At 47.9% G+C, this 24196-nt stretch overlaps 1 protein-coding gene across 8 annotated transcripts in view; it reads left to right on the top strand.

Annotated features, from left to right (window-relative positions):
• Window positions 1–24196, top strand: part of LOC135908811 (uncharacterized) — a 683451-nt gene that overhangs the window by 60933 nt on the left and 598322 nt on the right. For 5 of the 8 annotated variants that reach the window (XR_010566433.1, XR_010566432.1, XM_065440642.2 and 2 more), the window contains exons 2-3: window positions 239–405; window positions 4233–4823. The exons of 2 other annotated variants lie outside the window; for them this stretch is intronic. The gene's annotated coding sequence lies outside the window, so the exon portion shown is untranslated. The remainder of the gene's footprint in view (window positions 1–238; window positions 406–4232; window positions 4824–24196) is intronic. One more of the 8 variants, XM_070532567.1, reaches the window with a different exon arrangement.

The following is a 24196-nucleotide window of genomic DNA, read 5'->3' as shown; positions in this document are numbered from 1 at the left end:
GGACAGTTGTGCATATATGACGCTTCCAGTTCTGCGATGTGCCTGTCTGTCATTTCTCGTGTTTGCCCGCACTGCTGACTGACGTTCAAATATCACCGCACGCTAGACTTCAATTGGATGAGTGTGTCGCTTTGGCACAGAAAGCCCGACCATAGAATTACGTCTCGTGAGCATTGCTGAGAGGATAATGAAGGAAGCAGTGCAAGTCCAGTCACGAACTGTGTATCGTGCCTTGCAGGTTCCACTCGGCGTTATTAGGTAACCTCTAGCTGTGCGGATTTAGGGGCCGTCCTACGCAGTCATGACCTTGTTCAACTTGGCGGTGAAGGATCCACGGATCACGAAGTAGTCGGCTCCTGTGCCCACTAGAGCGGCGACATTGTGCACGCCGAGAAGCACGTCGAGGTCGGTGGTTTTATGTTTTGCATTGCAGTTAGGGTGTGGCATAGGGTCACGGCTGCATAGCGTTGTCCCGCTGCTGTTTTGTGTCGTCGTCATACCTTCTTCAGGTGTTATCTGGATGGCATCGGTTCGTTGCGAAGTTCTGCAGGCGTACCTTCAAACTTCGTTAGCGGTGGGGGACCTACGGCATGTCGACGAATAGCAACCGCACCTCCATCAGTTGCTGCTGGCAGTTTTTAGGTTAGTGGCTAAGATACCAGCCTAATAAAGAGCCAGTGTACGGTCGGTGCTGTGGCAAGATATAATGGCCCGGGGACGGCGAACGCGAAGGTTGTCGGGTCTTTATTAAGGGGTGCCGATGCAGTCGGCGATCTCACGAAGTCGTTCGCCGAACTGTCGACATCTGAACCCTCGTGGTCCCATCTCGCTGTGCGGCACCACGAGGGATTAATGAAATATATTTGGCAGTTTGCACCGTGTGTGTTTTGTCAAAGGCTCATATACCCATAACCGTCATTTTTGTGCCGTTTATTCTACTTGTTGGGTGCGTGTACATGGTAACATAGAACCGAGCATCAGGGTCCGTATTCCTCAAAGTATTGTGAGCTAAACAGTTCCTAGACCCACTTCTACAGGCTGATATTATTGTATGTGCTTCTATCAGCATCAGCCCATGTCAGTGCTGAAGTTCCATGCATTTTCAACATTAAATCAGAAGAAATGGGGTAGCATTATGAAAATATAAATGTATTTAAATGTATTTAAATGGTTGCTTTTAAGCAATCTGAAAGCTATCTTAACCAAGACACAATCTACTTTCAGTGATGTGTAAATGGTGACTGTTGTAAATGATGACTTGTCAAAATAAGTGCCTGCTCACTTCACGAAAGTGTTAGTCAACAAGCTGAGCGTAACACCATCGTTAAGATACCACAATTGAGTTCATAATACCTTATTCAATATTTAGTAGACTTAGTTTACGAGATCACACACGGTGTTTGGTTAACGTTATCAAACGCATTCACCAAGACTAAAATTATCGAATTAGTCCAGAAGTCACAACATTGTCCTGAGGATCAGGAGTAAAGCTAGAAAGCTGTGTGTAACAAAAACGTTATGACAAAATAGAGGTTGAGATCGCCCGAAAATTTGACACTCTGCGAACTTTCTATATTTGAAGGTTAATAATTACTGCCGCTTCTGCGCTAAATATTTGTTTTCCGCCTGACGCGGAAATGTGTAAACATAGACTCTTCTCACTCGGCCGAGACGTGTGTTTTTATGGGCATTGAAATCTGCCATATGAGAACTTCCGGAAGAGGAACATGTAGATGCATGATCAACGCATGCCGTGTTTGAGGTAATGTAAGTTGAAACTCGATTTAAGGAAGTGATACCGCGCTCGAATTATATCGTCAAATCTTGAAGTTTGGAAAATCGAGAAAGGAATGTTTCGGTCCATTCAAATCTATAATTGTGATGTAGCGGCGCGCAAAAGCTATTGCGGCATCGTATTTGCTGCTAATCCAGCCATGTGTTGCATGAATCGTGAAATAACAAAAACAACCACCGGCGCCCCACCAAGACGGTATTTAGTCCGCAGTTCCGTGCATGGGCGCGATGTGCAGCCTAGTCAAAATAAAGCTATGGCCGTGACTAGGGCCCCTACATGTTTTAACGCGTTAGCTTTAGAGTGCACGCTCGAAGAAAAGTACGTCTTTGTCAAAATTAGAAATTACCGCTCATTTATTTCTGGAAAAAGTCTTCGTTAAATCAACTTCGGCCAAGTTAGTTTCGTTAATTCAGGTTGATGATAACATTGAACCCTATGGGTACTTGCCGGGTAATGAAAATTTATTTGTTAGATCGGGAACTTCGTATAATCGGGTTTCGTTAGGTCGAGTTTTAACTGTAATAAGCGATGCTTAGTATCATATGCGAATATGAGGAAAATGCACGTTTCCACACTGCTATCGCAGTTGTTAGCTTTACCCGTGTTATTCGCCTTTGCTTGAGCAAGAATTGCTTCCTTTCCTCCTGGCCTTTGTCGCCTTTATTTATTCTAGTGCATTTTATGGATTTTCTGCACAGAAGAATTATGCAGTTGTCAGAACTAAGACGTTGCCATGTTGCCTTATGTCACCCTTTTCACCGTAATTTTTAATGCACAAGCACATAAAATATACAAGTCAAATGCAAAGCTGGATATGCTGTCATAGCGGTCGCAAACAACGTGTATTACTTATTTATTTTTATTTATTTATTTATTTATTTATTTATTTATTTATTTATTTATTTATTTATCTAGTTACAAATACTGCAATCCCGTTACGGGATTTTTGCAGGATGGGGATGTATCATTATGGCATGATTAGCAGGGCAAACAAAAGAAAAATTACATGTACTAGTAAAATCACTATACAGATATCATGAAATAAAAGGTACGCTTCGAGTACAACTGAATCAATGCATCTACTGCAAATGCAAATGTAACAGAGCGAAAAATAAGAAAATTACGCAATATGGGACATAAACAAGTTCAGGGGTGGCTGCAACACCACAGCATTGGACAGCTGATTCCATTCAGTTACGATCCTGGGAAAAAATGAGTATTGAAAAGAATTTTTGGGGCTAGTGAAGGGGGTAATTGTTAGTGCATGCCGATATGGTAAGGCTAAGGAAACCACGAAAACTTTTGCAAAACAGGCAGTAAGAAATAACGCTCTCGCATGGGCCGCATTTCGGCATCCAACGGAAGAGGACAAAGAAACTCTAGGAAATGACGATATGGGCGAAAAGCAGCCTATCACAGCACCCGAAAGCAGCGAGGCACCCAAGCGCTCGAATAGGGTACCGGAAGTATGTGTGCAGGCCAGAACACTAGAACCGGAAATTTCGTGAAGGGAATGGTCCAAGCGGCGGGATTTTGTTCCGGATATTTCTGTCCACCGGCTCACCGGGGTGCGCGTTAAAACGGCGCCCGTTGTCACGCATCGGCGGAGAAACTGCATTGTAGGAAATGAACGGATGGGGGAGGAGGGGGACGAGAAGCGAGGGGCGCTTCGACATTTGCCTTGCTTTCACTTACGGCACTCGTTAGGGGGTTCAAAGCAAGCGAAAACGTCTGAACACAATGGTGGGCGTTCCGCACTTTCCTGGAGGAAGAGGCCATTTTGCGCTCATCGGCATTCTTTTAGTGCAACCAAACACGGTTTTAAAGTGAACGGCGGGGAAAGCACACGCCTTTTGTAGTATCTTACGGACAATCGACTTCTCTTTAAGAAAATGCGGCTTAGTGCCCTATAATAAACAAGTCGTTCGGTTATTGTTTTTTTTAACTGTGTTGACACTGCGCTTGCATGAAGACCTGCCGAGAAATGCGACACAGCGAGCTGTAACAGTATCAGTCGTGTAGCAGGGTTAAACCTACACAAACGTGACAATTATACGATGTGGGTATTCGTTCCGGTGTAGGGGGGTTCTTGCAAGATCTTCCATTAAATATGCGCAGCCTGATCGACGCAATGGCTCAGAATTCATCGATAATTATTTGTATGAAGCTCTTTATATAGCGACACATTTTGTGCCTAAGTCCAGTAACTTTTCAGTAGATTGGTACATAGATACTCGTTGTCTCGCCACCCTTCCGACCTCTGTTATAAACATTGTCCAGAACCATGCGCGTCTCATCAATCTCATGTGACACACGTAGCATACACCTGGCTGGTTAGCATTGTTTACTGTTACGTAAAGCATGTTAGCTAACGTTTTTTTGTGTAAAATGTGTAGTTGTGCGTGTGGGTCGTAAGCGTGCGTGTCTGTGACAACAGCAGCAGGACGACGACCCCGTTGAAGACGATCCTATGACACTGTGACGAGTGGGGTGTTTGGCAGGACGAGAGGACGAGGAGGAAAAGGAAGAGTGTGCGGTGGTGTGCGGCGGGCGGCACGCGAGAAGCGCGAGCTGTGGTTTGGAATTGGCCAGCTCGGCAAAAAGGTCACGGGAAGGCGACGGCCTGGTGGGACCTGCTCCAGAAGCAATTGCGTCGGACAGCCGGGGCAGCACAAGCGCGAGCGGCTAACGCTTCGCTCGGGTAACCGTCCGAGGCTACTGGGGACCGGGGAACGACTCCGGCGGCTAACGGTCAGCACTGGTGGCCGTGCCTGGATGCCGGCGCCGAAACCGAACGGTGCTGCAGTTAGCGTAGCCGCCAGCGGTGCTTCCGGTCCTGTTACGCTGGCAGGAAACAGCAGAGCTTGCCGCCAACGGGCCTGTCACGCTCCTCGAGCCCAGGAGCGTCTTCTTCGCCCTCTTTCCCGGTGCCACGGCCTCACAACTCCACTAGATGACACGGCTGCGGGCATTCGGAGTACCGGGAGGATGCCGCCTTGGTTCAGCGCGTGAATTAGTCGCCCGTCAGGTGAGCGCGGACACTTAATGACAGCGAACTGCCGCGTAGACACAAACTAGAATAGAACCGCGAAGCGTGATCTATACTTGTTTAAGTGCTGTGTGTGTTCATGTGTTTTGTGTGCATGTAAATGCTCTGCGCACCCTGGAAGAGGATATAGACTATGTCAGTTCTCCATGCCTTTCTTGCTGTGTGTTGAGCCCTGGGCCCACGAACCGCCGTGTGCATCACATACATCGACGTTATCGTTTCTACGCCGGCGCTTCTACGTGAGCTTATAATATAGTTTGTTTCTACATAGGTAGTGGATGAGCCTAAGCGCAAGAAACACGGATTGTCCCGTCATCAGCGACTACCTGCTATGCAAGCATTCGTACCTGTGGATATGTAGAAGTGGTGTATGCTAAGAAGATGATCGTATTTGTACTCACCGGACAAATATTAAAGCATGACTATTCGGATCGACATCCTGTCGGTCATTAAGCAGGGTATAGAATTGAGCATGTTACTAAAACAAGCTTATAGTTTTGATAATCAGCACAGCACAACGAGTAGCAGAGAGAACAGAGCGTTTGCTTGTCCCTTCTGTCCTCTCGGTTGTCGTTGCGCTGGTTATCGACGCTGTCAGTGTGTGGTTGTAAGCAAAGCCTAATGGAGAATCAAGAAATGAAACAGATTTGTACTTTCTGCCGATCCCAGCCTATGCAGGACGTATAACCGCTTGATAGGGCAAATTGCAGTGACTATGGGTTGTTGGGGTCAACGATTTCTCTCAAGTTTTAAAGAGAAAGAGTAAAGTTAGTCAAGACGAAACTTGCAAACCTAGACGCAGTGACGGTAAAACAAGAATTCAGACTAGTGCTCGCAAACAAATATGCAACTTTAGAAAAGGGAGATGATGATAACATAGAGGTAATCCTGCTAAGCATAATCCTGCTAAACGCTGAACGAGGTCGAGCAGCAGGAGTGGAGGCGAGATGATGCAGTGGAAATCGAGCGAAGTGCCTGAAGTGCATCCTGAAATCGTCGATCTTAATATACGTATTGATGGGGCAGTCATGCGAGATGGCTATTGTTGCTGCCGTAGACCACACCTCGGAAAGTCAAGACATATTGGCAGAGCTTAAGCGTGCACAGGCCGGAGGGTATGAAGGTTGATTCTGCCGGTCCCAGCCAGTACAGATAAGCTATCGCGTAGCAGACCTAGGCGCAGTGCGTCACATAGTTAGAGCATCGCCTTCACAGGCACACTCCATGACTTTACTGCGAGAAATTTGAGGTTGTGGGTTATCATGGTTGGCTTCTCCTTTAGGTAGCAGATATGATGACCTCAGGAGAGGCCTTGATCTAAATTACCTTTTAAAAAGCGGTGCAACGTCTCATAACTGAGCGGCTGTCCATTAATTCAAACGACAAATGTTCTTATTGCATTGCACGTGAAAGCGACCAGAGAGAAGCTCTCTAAGGACACTTCCAGATCTCATGCTCGAAGATAACCTGATAAGAAGATAGCCTCATGCTCGAAGATAACCTGTGGCCGCTTTTCGGAGCCTGGCAGGCTCCTGCGGACGCGTCATTCCTAATGACCAAATGCATATATCGTCTACCTAAACTGACACATGGACGGATTGCGGAAGCGAATCAAGGTCGAGTAGGACAAAGATAGGGTGGGGCTCAAGATTCCGCCCTGTGGTGCGCCATGATGGGTATTTTGTTTCGATGTCTTCTCTTTGCACAAAGAATGAATTCTCCTTCAAGTAGCGGAAAATCCCCCGAAAAACAAGGCCATCTTGGTCGACTTCGCCGAAAGTGTTTAGCATAGCTCGATGAATTATGTTGTCAAAAATGTCTTAACGTCCAGGAAAATCGCATGTAACAGTCTCCTTGAGCTTTTTTCGAGCTGAGCAGACGACATAAGATCTATGCCGTTGTCTATGAAAGAGCGTCCGTATCGGCAGTCCTCCATAGGTGCAGGGTATATCTATTAATATTCTACATATCACTTTAGACGTGTTAGCACCACCATCTCCATCACCTTTGCTCTTGTTCACCTGGCCAAAGCAATGGGATGATTAGACGCCACGCCTAGGGGTTATTTGCTTGGTCTGAGCAAAAAGTCTCAAGATGGCTGGATTTGAATGCAGCAGGAATCACTCGTTCGCACCGTAAGTTGTTGTACACATCCAGCAGAACATGCCGGACGGTTCGACCAAAGTTGCCAAAAGCTTCGTATGTCATTCAGTCAGGGCTAGTCGATGAGGAGTCCACACGCTGCCAGCGCTGCTCGCAGCACTGCGGTGGAAAACAAATTGTCCATACAACTATCCCCCGAGATTGGAACTTCATGGGATCATGTGCGGTGAACGATAACTGTTGACCAGCAACTTTCGAACAGAAGTCCTCTGCTACTTCCATCTCTCGGCAGCCTTAGCAGAGATGGGTTTGCGCTGTTGCAGCGATGTGCGAAGACCACGCACCGTTCCCACGACATCGGGCACGACATCGCATCTAAGATGGCGAACTCATGCTGGCTGTTATTACAGGCTACGATAGCACTGATGGTATCGTCCGTGTATCTTCGCCCGGATCTGCAACTGCCTGCCGACTTGCTGCTGCCGTCTACCAACCCGCGTCGACAATAGCATATTCCAGCTCATCACACGCCAATCCCCGATGAACCCAACTGGTCCACCTTTCAACCTGGAATTACATCAAGTGCGTTTACGGCAGATATAAATGACAGCTGGCTGGCTCCCACTTCGGTCACGAACATCGAACCTAAGACGCAGAACTCCCACTGACTGTTATTACAGGCTACGATAACGGTGATGGCATCGTCCCAGCATCTTCGCCCGGATCGACTACCACCTGCAGACCTGCTGCTGCCGCCTGCCAACTCGCATCGACAATTGCATACTGCAGCTCATCACGCGCCAGTCCCAAATGAACCGCACTGGTCCACCTGGCAACCTGGAATGACATCAAGTGCGTTCGTGGCAGCCGATGCAGCATACAAAGGACACCTGGGTGGCTCCGACTTTGGGCGCGACATTGCACTTAAGATGCAGAAATCACGCTGGCTGTTGTTACAGGTTAGTTACCTGAAAAATGTGCATTGCCTTAGAAGTAGTAATTACTCTATATTGGCGGTGTCGTGCCCACCACAGTATATTGAAAAGTTGAAGTTTTCGATGACTTTGTCTACTTGCAAATCTCGCGCCTTGTCTGCTTATTAACTATTGCTTTCGGGAGATATAAAATTAACTCCTGGCCCCATGAGAAAAAGTGAAGCACATTCACTTGGCCAGGCTCTAAATTCTACTCGTAAGCTTGAAGAGGGTCAATCTTTCTTGAAAGCCGATTTGATCTCTGCCAGGTAGAAGCAAGAGGAAGCTGTCAAGAAAATAAAATTTTTTAATGACAAGAATATATTTGTGGAAAAGACAATGGAGTTAAAACCCACATGTAAATCTGGGGCAGATTCTGATGCCGTACGCGTTTTGTCTGAGCAGATGGGGGTTGCTGAGGCGCGCTGTGACGACTCAGAGAATACGTTGCGACGGTCGAATCTGCTTTTTTTTTTCAGTTTGGAGGATAAGGCTAGAGAAGACTGGAAAAAGTCAGAAACGAAAATTATCGGCTGCTGTTCAGATGAGATATTCATCAAAGTAAATGAGCAGCAATTTCAGCAGGTGCACCAGTTGGGAAAATATAGCGAAGAAAAGCGGAGACCCATAATAGCCAATCTGCCCTACTTTAAGGCCAACGATCGCACTTTCTTCCGCACACGAACTAATGCGAACGTCATATTCCATTAGCGAAGATTTTTTCACATGAAGCTCGACGTGCTAGACGAAAGCTAAATGAATTTGCGAAAACCCAGAATAAAGCTCTTAAGCTCTCAGTGGACAAGCTTCGTATTGCTCATATTCGGTGGTTCTGTAAGTGCAGTTGTCCCACTGAATAGATAGCTACGGTTAGGAGCTTGCGCACAGAGTCATGAATGCAGCTTTTTGCACACAGGATGAAAACGAAGAACAGGCTGAGACACACGAACGCATGATGTATTAGAAATGAAGTTCATTAAGGTGACTGTTTAGGCATGTTGGTAGGACATGAATGCAGCGTTTTACGCACTGGACGATGACGAAGAAGAGGCTGAGGCACACGGGCTCAGACATGCATCCTGCCCTCGTGTGTATCAGCCTCTTCGTCCTTCTTGGTTCGTCTTCTTGTTTGCAGCATACGAAGCATATTTTTAAAGCGCGATCTTACCTCTTCCTTCTTGTAGGACAGTAAATGCGAAATCATCACTTTCACGGAGACCTGGCTGCATTCTACAATAAAGAATGGTGAAATCTTTCCTTTTTCGAAGATGTGTGACATATGCAGATGTGACTGCTCTCTTAAAATATGGTGCGGTGTCTTGATTGGTGTAAAGAAAGCCAATACGTTATGTTTTGTCAACATTAATTCTAATCTAGAGATTATTTGGGTGGCTTGCACGATCTCATCAAAGATACTAATAGCATCGTGGGAAGCCAACAAACAAAGACACCGAGGGCACCATAGGGGAAATTACTTTTGCCTACTCACTGAAATAAAGAAATTATAAATTATAGGCAATGCAAGTGGATGAAAAACAACTTGCCGCAGGTGGGAAACAATCCCATGTGTTCGCATTACGCGTGCGATACTATAACCAATTGAGCTACTGCGGCACCGCTTCCCCATCCACATTTTATTGTGTATTTACGTGTTACTACCTGAACTAACCTTTGGAGTGTTAGCCAGCGCCACCTCTCACAAACCTGAGCGGCGTATGTGTAACATCCTTTCTGCCGCAGGCGTCAGGAGTACGTGATCTTTCTGGGTGAATGCAACTGGTCAATAAACCCACACATGCTACCTGAAGGCATCAATGTTGCCGGATTCGAGACCCTCGATATGTAAAAACGAGAAGGAAGGGGGTTAACCGACGGGCCCGATTTTTATCAGTCGCGATATGATACAATTAATGATTCTCATGATACGATTAATAAAATCCCGCCCCTCGGCTCACCCCGTTTCTGCAGGATACTAATAGGTAACTGCTGCCCTGCACCGGATGCTTACAGTTCTTTCATCAATGCTCTGCGAGACAGAGTCAACAACGCCATATAACTCTTTCCGGCTGCTTTAGTCTACCTATAGCCATCCAGAGCAGGCTTCATGGCTAACCTCTGCACGGCCTTCTAAGAAGGCATTGTGCCACCGGTACACCCTCCGTTCCGACAAGGAACTATAACTAAAGGCCGGCTTTATCATAGGAAACCTTTCCACTGCGGACTCGCCGAGTTTCACGCAAAACTTCCTTTATTGCAACGAGCGCTGCATTGAGGTTCGCAAGTGAAATAAATACGAGTTTTGCGGAAAAGCGTGTCCTTATTCTCCAGACGCTCGCAGACGACTGAGTGACCGCGCGTGCGTGCGCTAACTTGCCCCTCCGCCAATCCCATCCCGTCTAGCGCGCCGCAACCTAAGTCGCTTCACAATATAATCACTGGTATTATTTTTCGCACAAGCTCGAGCCCAACACCAGAATGGTACTGAGTGCGTGACAGCTGACGCCAGCCGCCTGCTGTCACCTGCTGAGGGAAATTACTCCATCACCGAGCGCGAGTGCTAGGCTTTGGTTTGTGCTGTCGCCAAGTTCCGGCCATATTTGTACAGGCGCACGTTTTCCGACACTACAGACCACCACGCCCTCTGCTGGCTGACTTCCCTCTCGCAACGCAGAAGATGGCTTGGTCGCTGGGCTTTGCGGTTGCAGGAATTTTCATTTGTTGACAATTATAACACAAGGACGCTGACTGCCTCTGCGTCACCCCGTGGATCCTCCCGATCCTGTTGCGCATGTTCCGGTGACCTGCGTAATGGCTTTGACTGACATGACCGACGTGCGCGTTGAACAACAACGCGACGCATCCTTACAGTCTATCATCGCTGGAGTGCAATCTGGCAGCACCGACGGCATGTGCCGCATGTTCATGCTGCATGACGGCATCCTCTACCGCCGCAATATCAACCCTGACGGCCCTGAGTTGCTCCTTGTCCTACCTCGTATTCTAAAATCCGTCATTCTCGAACAACTTCACGATGCACCAACGGCGGGACTCCTTCGAGTTTTGCCTAGATACGACCGCGTACGACGCCTGTTCTTCCGGCCAGGTCTCTACCACTCTATGCCCCGGTATGTCGCAACTTGCGAAGTGTGTCAGCGCCGGAAGAAACCTCCCCTGCCATCTGTCGGCCGGCCTCATCCAACTGAAGTTCCCTCTGAACCATTCCTTAGCATAGTTCTTGACCTGCTTGGCCCTTTCCCGACGGCGGCTAGAGGGAATAAGTGGATCGCTGTCGCTACTGATTACGCGACACGCTACGCAATAACAAAGGCGTTGCCGACTAGTTGCGCAACTGACGTCGCCGATTTTCTCCTACAGGACGTCATTCTCCAGCATGGTGCACCTCGACAGTTACTTACAGACCGCGGCCGCTTGTTCTTGTCTCGAGTTGTGGACGACCCCCACCGCTCTTGTGCCACTGAGTACAAGCAGTCCACCGCCTACCACCCACAAATGAACGGTCTTACGGAACGTCTCAACTGAACACTCACAGAGATGCCGTCGATGTACGTTTGCAACAACCACCGCAACTAGGACGCCACGCTTGCCTACGTGTCATTCGCGCATAACTCGTCCCGACATGAAACCGCAGGATATTCAACCTTTTATCTTTTGTACGGTCGCGATCCCACTTTTCCATTTGACACCATCCTACCTACTGTGCCCCGCGTTGCCACTGAGTACGCTGCTGAAGTCGTCGATCGTGCTCACCTATGGTGCGTCAAGTCACCTGATCTCGCTTATTAGCGTCGCAGCATCTGCAAAAAGAACGTTACGACCGGTGCCATCGCAATGTTCAGTTCGCCCCAGGTGCTTGGGTGCTGCTTTTGTCACTATTTCGTCGGTTCGTCCTGTCTCAGAAGCTTCTCTCTCGCTACACAGGACTTTAAAAAGTCCTACGCCAAGTTAGCGACGTCAAATACGAGATTGCGCCGTTACAGTTTCATCCATCCTCAAGTCCGCCACCTGTTCACGTCGTGCACGTTTAGCGGCTGAAGCCATACTTCGCTCGCAGTTCTTCGCCTACCATGCGCCGAGACAGCACTTCACCACCGGGCGGTCCTGTTACGGGAGGATGAAAGAAGAGAGAGAGGTAGAAGAAGATCGCGAGACGCTGGCCTCTGCGTCTTATTACTACTCCGCCATTTTAACCCCATTTGCTTTGCTTGTATTTGCTTGCTTGTTGTAAATACAGTCTTATACTCTCAACATCGGCGTAACAATATGGCGCCAGCTCTGCTCTCATCAGCGCGAACCCTTCTTGCTAAGCTTCCGAAACTTCGCCGCCTCAAAAGCCAACAAAGGCTGCAAAGCTAACAGCAGGCGTTCCGTAAAGCCGGGCGCTTATGCTTTGTTAAAGCAGAGCACGGAGCCCAATGTTTGTTGGTTTCTCTCAGAAGCAGCCGCTGTCGTTCCAAAGCGTAGCTACTTCCGATGCGATCCATTAGCTGCCCTCCCGCCAGGCCACAAAGCGCCGGCTTAGTTTCTGTATCCCAAACATGGATAACGCTTCTGTTCGCGATCTCGATTGCACAAGCAACGAAGAGGGTGCAAGTTACGTTTTATATCCACTCGATAGAGAGCTGCGCCATCTTTTCAAGTGCTTTTCGCGTAGTAGTTTCGGCAACACTTCGGAAGTGCAGGCGCCTTTCCGTGTAACATGGCGTGTCGAGCTGCTGCCTTTCCTTTCGTTTTCTTCATCTCGTGCTTTAATGCTTATTACTGTTTTCTCGAATGCCGTAGTACGAAGCTTAAAAATTGACAAATGACAAGCAGTACGCAAGGAATGCACTTGAACAGAAAATTGTGGGCAGTCTTTTGCATCTTTCGATAGTCACACATCAAACAAAGGCAACAGCCGTTATGGCCTAGCTTCGGTAATGAGGCGTAGGCGATCATGGAATTACGTACGTGGTACGTGGTGGTTTATTTAAAATTATCTGCTGAAGGCCTCCTTTCAACGAAAGAAACTTCATTAAGTTGCCATATTGATGGATTGATCATATTTTGGATCACGGCATGGCTAGAACCGCGTTGAAGTTAGAGAGAAATCCACTACAACCCCATACTATTCTCAAGGGCTCCATCCTACGAGGTAGTCATCCAATCTCATTACAAATAAATGTTTCTCTCTCTCACTCACTCTCTCTCTCTCACTGCGATTTTGATGTGAATGGATGGTGCCATATGGTAACGTGCTTTAAAGCAGTGGTTTCTTTAACACTCAGCATTGCTCAAGTTGAACAGAAGTACAAGTGGCGAGGATTGTTTTCTCAGATGTACCGTCAACATGATGAGCACGCTTGGTGCCAGGTGTTAACGCATTTTCGCCTTGAAATCTTTCGCATTTACGTATCAAGGTTTAAGCGTCTTCACCAAAGATGTCAGCTACCCATAAAAGTGATTTGATAATTATTAATACATAGGGTGTACCAGAGTTAGTATAGTAACTCTAACGGAGACTCCATACAAAAAGCGCATAACAAGGAGATTACACCATACAGTGGCTAGGTAACGTAATATACCATTTGAATACTAAAAGCAATGAACATCAGTGGAGAAAACAACAAAACATAAAGCAAGAAATTCCAATGCGACATATTGCATATTATTAAACGAACACTACCAGATAACAATACAATATATAGAAACAGTAATCTAACAAGTAGCAATATTACAATCGCTGTTGGAATGAAGGGACTTGTTGGATGAAGTGAGTTTTAACGTGGTTGGTTTTTTAAGCCTCGGTACGATATGATTAATTGTAATATGGAACACATTTCGCCGTTTCATTCCGGCAAACGGGGTGAACTTTTCATCAATTGCATGCACTTTAAACAAAATATGGTTGCGAAATTCAGACAACCTAGTATTAGTTAAACGAAAATGAGACATCCATCAAAACGTAGCAATTGCTACAAAGGACTCTCCACCTTGCGGGTTTCTGTAGAACTATTACGCCAAACTCTTGCGTCGAGTTGTTGATGAATTTGACTTCACCCTGCCCTCTGCTAGCCCCCTGGTTACCTCAGATGGTAAAACGGCTGCCCCGGAAGGGCGCTGGTCGCTGGTTCGAGGCCCGGACTAGGACAAAATTTTCTTCAACTGCGAGGCTTTTTTTATAGGAACCCGTATGGGTTTCCTTTGTAAGAATCGATACGGTTGGGTGGATGTCTCATTTTCGTTTAATGAAATATTTATCTCCACATTGCGGGTTTCTGTAGAACTATTACGCCATAACGTAATATTGTTATTGTTTACGAAATGTCAACGGTAACGCCATCTACGTATGTGCAATGTTGCGAAATCTTTTATATGCGTCAACAACTAGCTTAAGCTGAAAGACCTAGTTAGTATGGTGAATGTTCAAGATGCAATGAAGAGCCGTTGTACCGCACCATTAACTTGTGAACTCATCACGCAGGCGCACTGTTTATGCCGTAATGGCTGTTATAAGCATTTCATTATGGTCGTAATTGTTGGTGTTTTTTGGACGAAGGCTGGAGATAATAAAGGACATTCGTCCTAATGGATACATTATCGCTTGTAACTACACCGTAATTGGTCGAAACAGCCACGAGCCACGAGTGTATGCACGGGTCCTGTTCTAGAAACTGTATTTCACATGTGTTTTACTCTGAGTTCGCTTGAGGCCGGCTTTAGCACCTCGCGAATATTTTGCTGCACATGTTTACAACCTTTCACATCACAATGCCGTGTATGTCACTCCTTCAAGCACCCCAGTCAGAGCAACAAGGAGGTGCGTGTCAGTCTCATTGCCAAAATACTGTTGCGCGAAGGATGAGTCAGGAAGACGAGCAACTATTTACAGGTTATATTTACAACAGCGGTTGCAGCGCTGACAGGTTAGATTCACCCCACGAGCCCAGTTTGTTCTCCCTCCTCTTTTCTCGAGTGATGGCACCCACGCGCCTCGTTTAAACACGCTAATACCACACGCGTGTAGCATAATCCCCCGGCAGCAGCAGCGACGTCCCGGAGTGTCTAAATGTCGTCACTGGGAGGGTGATACTGCTTCAGTCGTGTAACGTGCAGGACATCATTGAACTGGGAAGCAGATGGGGCGTCAGGGGCGATCTCTTAGGTGACGGGAGTCACGGAACAAAGCACTCGGTATGGGCCTGTGTAACGCGACAGCAGTGTTTCTGACAGGCCGGCCTGACACAACGGAGACCATAGAAGCACCAAAGAACAAGGCGGGATGTGTACATCTTGGTGGGACTGGTTGTACAAACGCCTTTGACTCTCTTGGGATTTCAAAAGGCGGTCACGGGCAATTTCCCTTGCGTGGGCACAGCGGGCGATGGCGTCAAATGCGTATTCACTGGTCGGTGCTGCGTGAACAGGGAGGGTTGTGTCGAGTGGCAGTGCTGGTTCTCGGCCGAACAGAAGGGAAAATGGCGAATAACTGGCGGTGCCGTGGCGCGAGGAATTATATGCAAATGTGACAAACTGTACAGCGAGGTCCCAGCCAGTGTGGTCTGAAGAGACATATTGCGTGAGCATGTCTGTGAGAGTGCGATTTAGACACTCCGTGAGACCATTTGTTTGCGCATGGTATGGCGTGGATAGCTTTGGCTCGTGGCACAAGACTGCAGGATGTCCGCGAGAACTTTTGATAGGAATGTCCGGCCATGGTCTGTGAGAAGTTGTTGCGGAGATCCATGTAATAAAATGATGTCGCGTAGAATAAAATCGCTGACATCTTTGGCGCAGCTTGTAGAAAGCCGTCGGATGATGGCATAGCACGTGGCGTAAACAGTGGCCATAGCGATGCACCTGTTCCCAGAGCTAGAAAGAGGAAAAGAGCCAAGTAAGTCCAAACCAACCCAAAAGAATGGTTCCGCGGGAATGTCGAGTGGTTGAAGGTACCCAGCAGGGAGCGTCGATGGTTTCTTGTGTAGCTGGCATTTCTCTCACGCAGCTACGTATCTTCGAATGTAGCGAGCAAGCCCTGGCCGAAAGAATCGTCGGCGGATCCGGTCGTAGGTACATGACACACTCAGGTGACCGGTAGCCGGGATGTCGTGAAGTTCGCGGAGAACAGCCGATCGAAGATGTTTAGGGATCACAAGGAGTAATGCAGGGCCATCGGGGTGAACGTTGTGGCGGTAGAGTACGCCATCTTGAAGGGTGAAGTGAAGGGTGCCGGTCGTCGTCCTCGCCACGGAGCTCCGCAGCGGCCGCACCGTCCTCCTTTCCGCCATGACTCCCGGGGACGACACCTCGTCTCCTTTTACTCCTGCGACCCCGACAGCAACGTACGTTGCGGTTACCAATCCCCGATATTCTAGCATATTGTCTGGCCAAGATAATGTGGACGTTGAGGAATGGCTCAACCTTTATAAGCGTGTTAGCCAAAACAACCGCTGGTAAAGTACCACTATGCTACTTTGCACTATGCACTATTCTACTTGCGCGGAACTCATCGTACCTGGTTCCGGACACACGAGAAGGAGATCTCTAACTGGGATGCTTTCAAGGAGAAGCTCGTCGACCTCTCTGGAAATTCCATCGGTCGGCAGCTGCTAGAAAAGAGCTTGCTACCCGCGCTCAGTCTTCTACTGAATCTTATGTCTCGCACATACAAGACGTACTCGCTCTTTGCCGCAAAGTAGACGAGAAAATGGCCGAGGTTGACAAAGTCGATGCCTTTAACTTGTTGGTCTTCAATAATGTGTCCACCATCGACGTCATTGTCGAGGAATGCTCCCGCTTTGAGCTCACCAAATGCCGCCGCGTCATTCGACAGTTCACCCGGCTCCCTAACACTGCTGCGACGTCGTCTTGCGCTGACCTTACCGCCTCACCACCTTGAATGAGCACATCACACGTATTGTTCGCCGCGAACTCGAGGCTAGAAGTCCTGCGCCGTTCTATTCACGCCCACTTGAACCCAGCAAGGACCAACCAGCCCAAGTGATCTCCCTCATTCAGGCAGTGTACTGCAAGGATTTGCAAACCTAGGTTTTCCTGCTGCCTGCTCCGACTCCAGACCTGACGCCCTACCGGTGCCGGCTACTCCGCCTCATGGGGATCTGTATTCCCCTCCCCGATGCCGCAACCCTGCCGAGTGGAGAACTCCCGACGACAAGCCCATTTGCCTCCGTTGCCACCGCATTGGCCACGTCGCTCGGCACTGCCGCGCCTCCTGGACGTCGCCGTATTCGAGCTCCTTTTGCCCGTCTCCTCGCCGCATGCCTGACGTATCGCTGTATGCCTCCTACCTCTGACGTATCCGTCGATGTCAGTCATCCTGCTCGCTCGTCGTCACCTCAGCGCCATCGGTCCCCGTCGCCCCAGCCACGCCGCTATTCGTCGCTGACCGATTATGGACCATCTCGGACGGAAACCTAGGCCATGCAGCTATTGGAGGTAGTGCTGCATCACGTTCGTCCTGTCCTAATCTTCCGTTGACGCTCCTCACCAACACGGTATCGTCTGGTGCCCCGGGCACGAAGGCCTGCGGGGCAACGAAGAGGCGGACTGCGCAGCTCGAGGTCTCACTAGCCGAGCGGCAGACCACACCGTTCTTCAGCCCCCGACAGACCGACGAGCGACCCACGAGTTATTAACGACAGGTCAACAAATACTACAGGACCAACGGCTCGGAAGAACGCAATACGCTCCCCCACACAAAGCTCTCAATAAACTCCAGGCAAGGGACTGGCGCCGCCTGCAAACTAACACATACCCACACTTGTCTCGTCTACACGCAATCTACCCAGACAGTTATACGTCCCGAACATGTCCCTGGTGTAGCAACCACACAGCGACACTCGCGCACATTACACACGAATGTACCGACCGTCCGGGCGACGCAATTTCGCCACGAGTCACAACACACACACTCACTACGTGGTCTTGGGAGGCGAGACTCTCCGAACTGGACCTGGGAAGCCAACTGGCGACCCTCGACCAGGCCCGGCGAGCCGCGATCGCCAGTGGAGCCCTGTCAGAGGGAACCACCCAGGAATAAACCGCGCAACGGTTTCTGCAATAATAAAGTTTCTCCTCCTCCTCCTCCTCCTCCACCAACACGAACCTCATTGGAGGAGACGTAGATGGTGTTTCGTTGAAGGCAATAATCGATACTTGAGCCCAAGTGTTCATAATGAGGGCTAACTTATGTCGTCGCCTCAAAAAAGTTCTTACGCCTGCCATCACTCGAGCCGTACGCACCGCCAATGGCGCAACTGTTGCCGTCAGGGGTATGTGTACTGCTCGCATAGGAATTGCTGGCCGCCAAGTTCCAGTCCTGTACCTAATCTTCGGGCTCGACTTTCTGACGACGCATTCTCCATCAAACCTGTCTTCTTTTGGCGCGTGTCAGTTGAGTATTATTCATTTGAGTAGGTTAATTTATGTGCACGTTAAATAACGCCAGGTGGTCAGGAAGTGTCCAGGAAGGTTACGCGACGGAGGATGCCAACATTTTGATATTTAATATCAAAATGTTATCAAAATCTGCGGGTGTCAGTGAAATATGCGCTATGGAAAATTTTGTTATCATTACGTTAGTCAATTTCTTCATGTAATGATTGTTACCATTTTGTGCGAGGGTAGTTTTAATTAGCTACAGCGTGGCTAATTGAAATCGTGGGTATGGGTCACGTTTTGAGGCACCAAGTAGTCGATCTGGAGAAGTAAGCCCTGTCTGTTGCAAATGCCTGATCCCATCTCAGTAAATGGTTTCTCAGCTGGTAAAGTTACATAAATTTACCTCGCTTTCTTGCCTTTTTAAAAGCCGTCCAACTTACTTCCGTGTAGTCAACCAGTTAAACGACCTATAATTCACAATGAATGAACGGGGCTTACTTGATGTGCTTGCAAGAGCGCCTCCCAGAAAACAGTCTCAGCCAATTTACTCTGCCACACGCTTGTGACCTATCCATTTCTGTATCCCTGTAACATCGCGGCTTCCTGTGACATCACCCTACAAGCATCGGAAGCAAAAATTATGCTATAAAAGTTACATTTCCGTGAGCTCCAAGCAAAACCACATCCTTCTTGAAGCGTATGCTGTACCATTGCTCTACACCCGCGTTTTGGTGTGAAAAGTATTTCGTTTCGGACAGCATAAGGGGTTGCTCGCTAAAACCGCATGTAATTTGCACTTACTTGACAAAAGGGAACGAAAACGTGCAATACTAATATTGCTGATATGTCCAGAACATATGTCGCCTTATATCCATGGCAAAAGTCTCGTGAATATTTTGGCAAAACCGCCTTTTCTACGTTTGCAGATCGTGCTGTCCTTCTTGGCCGTGTTACAGAAAGCCACGCACAAAGATCGACTGCATTTATGCTGTCTTATCCAAATAGCGAAACAATGTTGCGCCTATTGGAGGGCACGAAACATACCACCGCGACGTCATCGTCTGCAAATCGACATGCAAAAGAACCAATTCATCTACAGCGACTTCAGACGGTACCGCACATGTCTCGTGAACAAGATAGCTAAACTGGCTCGGCTATCATTACAGGTTAGGTTCAGAGATGTACGGCCCCTCCCAAAAGTGGCAGTGACCCGCCATCGTTGCTCAGTGGCTTTGATGCTGCGTTGCTAAGCACGAAGTCGCGGAATCAAACTCACGCTACGGCGGCCGCATTTCGATGGGGGTACGTGCAAGAACGAAGTGCCAATGGAATTTCGTTAGTCGTGCAGTGCCCTATTATAGGTGTTGGTTAATTATAATTGATTCTCGGTCTGTGCTATTACTGCTCTTGAGGGCAGGGCATGTAGAAGAGATCCTTCGTCCAAAGAATCTCGGATCGGTTAGTGCTACGCTCCAGCATACCGTTATGCACTGCACCGTACCCTAAGTGATCTTCAGCGCACCTCAGACAGAAAGCGTGCGCCTTATTAATTGCAATTGGAGACCAACAGTGAGAGCGAATGAAGAAGTTCACAGACGATTACGGTACTCCCTAATGCGAAATTTGAGTGCAGCTCCAGACGAATTTTCATTTTGTGACATATTGGCTGGTACGCACAATCTGTCTCGTGCGGCACGTTCCAAACGGAGCGAAGTGTGGCGCGCCTGCCTCCTCACTAACCGGCAGATCGCGAGAGGCAGCGTGCGGGCGACGCGTGCGTGGATGCGATTCGCAGCAGCCGCCGTAGCCATACCTCCGCTCACGCAGCGCTTTGTTTCCATACAGGCGACGAGCGCTACTCTGGCCATCGCCAATATAGTACGTAGTACCGCGCAAGACGCCAGCCCGTCTTGCGCGGTACTACGTTTGGCTTATCACGCTTTCGTTCCATCAACAGTGAGAGCGGCTCCTCGTATCGAGCATTAATTGCGGTCGCTCGCCATCGCCCCTTGCAGGAACAGGGATCCCAGTCACACGTGCAAGTACCGCGGCTGACCTTAGCTGCATACGCCACAGATGTGCGTAGCCCTCCCCCCTACACGCCACCCTGCACCCCCCTATCCCTGAAGCGCGGATGAGATCGCCCACGCGGCTGCGGATGCCGTGACCTCTGGAAACTCGGCACATGCGCAGGCCGTTCCCCCGCCTCTGCTCCTTCGCGTTCCACCTCATTGCTAAGCCTGCACCCTCCTCCTGCGGTTTCATCATCCTCTCTGCTTATGGCTTTCTTTCATTAACCGCTGCGCTACGCGTTCGCTTTAATTCTTCACCGCGCTCGTTCGCTTGGTTGCGCCGTCGGCGCCGACGCTCGCCGCAGGAACGGGATAATAACAGCTGCGCTCTAGAAACGCATTACCAATGCGCCTCACTTTAGTATCGTTGCGAAAAGAAGCCATTTCTCGATCATGTATGTGTAGCGTGCACATATGACGCTGTTGTCGCGTCATGCATGACGTAATCGGAGCTAAATATAGTGTCTCGCTCGGCGTTCAAAGAGGCGTAACTTGGCAGCACGTTTGTCGATCTGAACCGGAGCGGTTGCATTTGAGAGGGCCCACTCTGTCACGGTATGTGTAATCTTTGAAACTAAAACCTGTGCAGGTTAGGAGTTATATAGCATAGAAGTGGGGCGAATAGTTGCGTGCATTTGACGGTTGATAACCAACGGTGCACGTTTTACAAACGAAATTCCGAACCAATTATCCTATGAGTGGTTGGGAAAGTTTGTGCAAATTTGTTTTAATTGTATATTCGCCATTTAGTTCATACCACCACTTCTCACTTTGATAGAGCTTGCGGACCATTAAACAATGCGTTGTAATTATAAGAATATATCCTGATACATTACGAGACTACAGCTGGCCCAAATGCAGAATCTGCGCTGTCACCTATGATGCTGTAGTTATGATGTATATCACGTGGATCGATGTCTCCGCTACAAAGTAATGCACAGCTACCGCAGTAAGCACAAAATGTATCAGTTGCACATATTAGGGGTGCTACACAGGCTGTTCTGCAATTCGACTGGATTCTGTCGATATGACTTAGTAAGCACGATTCTGAAGCTCCACCTATGCAAATAAAAGACATTAAGTTTCGCCTAAGCAAAATTATAGCTTTGTGTCAGAATAAAGTGTGTTCAGGCAGCTTCCTTCGAAATTCCGTTTGAAGTCACGCGTTACATGCGTGACGTGTGAGTGCGCAAGTTACACAAAATACATTTTGCTGGCTGAATTGCATTGGTGTGCCCGTACGGATGAATATTCAATATAAAAACTGCTTTAGCTTCTGTTTTTTAACTTGTGGTTGCTATAGAAGACCTTCAGTCTCATTCGCTCATGTGAAGCAATGTGAAAAGGTGTTACTTTTCATGCCTTCGGTTGTGCACATCCTGGAGCTTTCATTGCTTTCTCGAAAGAAGCTTTCGTGACAGCTATAAAAATACATTTCCAGTATTTCAGGGAAATACTAATGAATAAAGTGGCGTGTCTGTATTAACCCGTATGTCCCTTTATGTCCTTGGTCACTGCACAGCGCCGTGCAGCCCTGTACGCTGATAGTCCACAGATGCCTGAATCCCACAAATATCATTCTTGCGTCAGCTATCACTCCATAGCTGCGGCGTTCTTTGCGTGTATTTTTTCCATTGGATGTTCCGTGGTTAAACTGAGATTGAGCGACAAGAAGGAGAAAGAAGTAGTTCTTGAAAGGAAAAACGCAAGAGACAAGCACCTAGAAAACGCGTGCATTTTCTGGGTTCCCTTCTACTTCGTAAGACGATAAATTAAGCTTGACGGCGCGCAGAATCCCTGTCGGGCAACCGTCTTTCTCTTCCGCTTAATGAAGAGTGATCGGAGCAAGTGTGGTGAGATAGTAATCTGGAAGGCCTGCACAAAAATGGACGAGGATTCCTCGGGGATCACTGCAGCTATGCTATAGCAGGAGAGTCTTAGCTGCGCTGGAAGCTCGTCTACCCGGTACTGCAGATTTCGGAAAGGCAGCAGGATTTCTTTTTTGGTAAGTACCAAGTAATATACGCTTATGGGCTTTCTAGCTACTAAACGTAGTGAGCTCGAAGCGAATAAGGTGTTTTGGGAAATTGTTGGTCCCAGAGACCAGCGTCACATTCCTTGAATTGCTTCAAAGAGGTCTTTTTTTTCTTTTTCACAATAGAACCGCTAAATGTGAGATCTCCAACGACGCAAAACGCTCAATAGCGCACTGGGAAAAACGTGTATCTGTGCTAGGACAGGAAGTGCAACCAGTGCCCATTATGTTTATCGCTCTGGCTTATACTTCTTTTGATTACTATTTAAAATAACACGTTACTTAATGCATGTCATTGATGTCTTGAAAATGGTTCTTGGGGCGAGATATCTCGTGTTGTTCGCCCGTAATCTGCACAAGGAATCTCAGCTGCCTTTTCAGTTCACTAATTTATTTAGGCAGAAACATGATCTCGTTCATTGACCTGCTGACGACCTGTCGTTAGTTTTATCTACTATATGCATGCTTCGCAACGTTACAAAAATATTCGCTAAGGATTCCCTATCATGTTTGCTTCATTCTCTTCACAATAACGACCAGGCAAGAGTTCCCGTTTCAAAAGAAATGGCGATGACTTGGTCACTTTTTGACGCTTCATTCTGAACTACTATTCGCTGAACATAGGCAACTAAGAACAAGACCCCTAGAGTAAAACACATAAAGTCGCTCTTTATCGAGTGGCAGCGCTATGAAATAGAAGCACACGCTTTGTCAGGCAAGTGATCTTAGCCTTTTTCGGTAATCCACTAGCACAGGCAAAATACCGCTGTAGATGTAAACGTGTAGACCGCCGTACACACACACACACACACACACACACACACACACACACACACACACACACACACACACACACACACACACACACACACACACACACACACACACACACACACACACACACACACACACACACACACACACACACACACACACACACACACACACACACACACACACACACACACACACACACACACACACACACACACACACACACACACACACACACACACACACACACACACACACACACACACACACACACACAAACGCGCGCGCGCGCGCGCGCGCGCGCTAATATGTAATGACCAGTAAATAAACCCGGTATATCTGTGTGTGCCCTATGGTGACCAAGATAGCAGCTTCAAATAAAAGTTCCCTGTGTGCTCAATAAACGACGACACGGGATCAGCTACCCATGCATACCTGCTAAGCGCATTGTAGTTGTGCCTTTTTGGCTTGAAAGAGTTAAGCAATCACAGTGCGCACTCTATGGCGCACTAATTGACGATATTTGCTCTCTGCTGATACCTGTTTGCCCTGATTTTTAACCAGAACATTGCAAATGCGTCACGAAGACTAATGTTTATGACTCTGACGCCATGTTCGCTCCGACTGTGCGAAGCATTCATCTTGTCCATTCATCTTCATTTTGTTGGAGTATTGGCTAGAATTTCTTTTCCACTGCCGTAACTTTCCAACCGCCATATAGAATGAACGAAAAAGGCTGTGCAATGCAACAAAAGTTCAAATCAATTTGGTTGGATTTGGACATGATGGTAGGAGGAGAAGCAGGAACAGGGAGCAGTGGCGTAGCCAGAAATTTTGTTCGGGGGGGGCTACGCCACTGGCCCCATATATATATATATATATATATATATATATATATATATATATATATATATATATATATATATATATATATATAGGGGCCAGTTGCATAGCCAGAAATTTTGTTCGAGGAAGCTTTAGCTCGGGTGCTCCTAT

The sequence above is a fragment of the Dermacentor albipictus genome, chromosome 1, assembly GCF_038994185.2.
Source record: "Dermacentor albipictus isolate Rhodes 1998 colony chromosome 1, USDA_Dalb.pri_finalv2, whole genome shotgun sequence".
Lineage (NCBI taxonomy): Eukaryota > Metazoa > Arthropoda > Arachnida > Ixodida > Ixodidae > Dermacentor > Dermacentor albipictus.
This window is presented reverse-complemented; position numbering and strand designations above follow the sequence as displayed.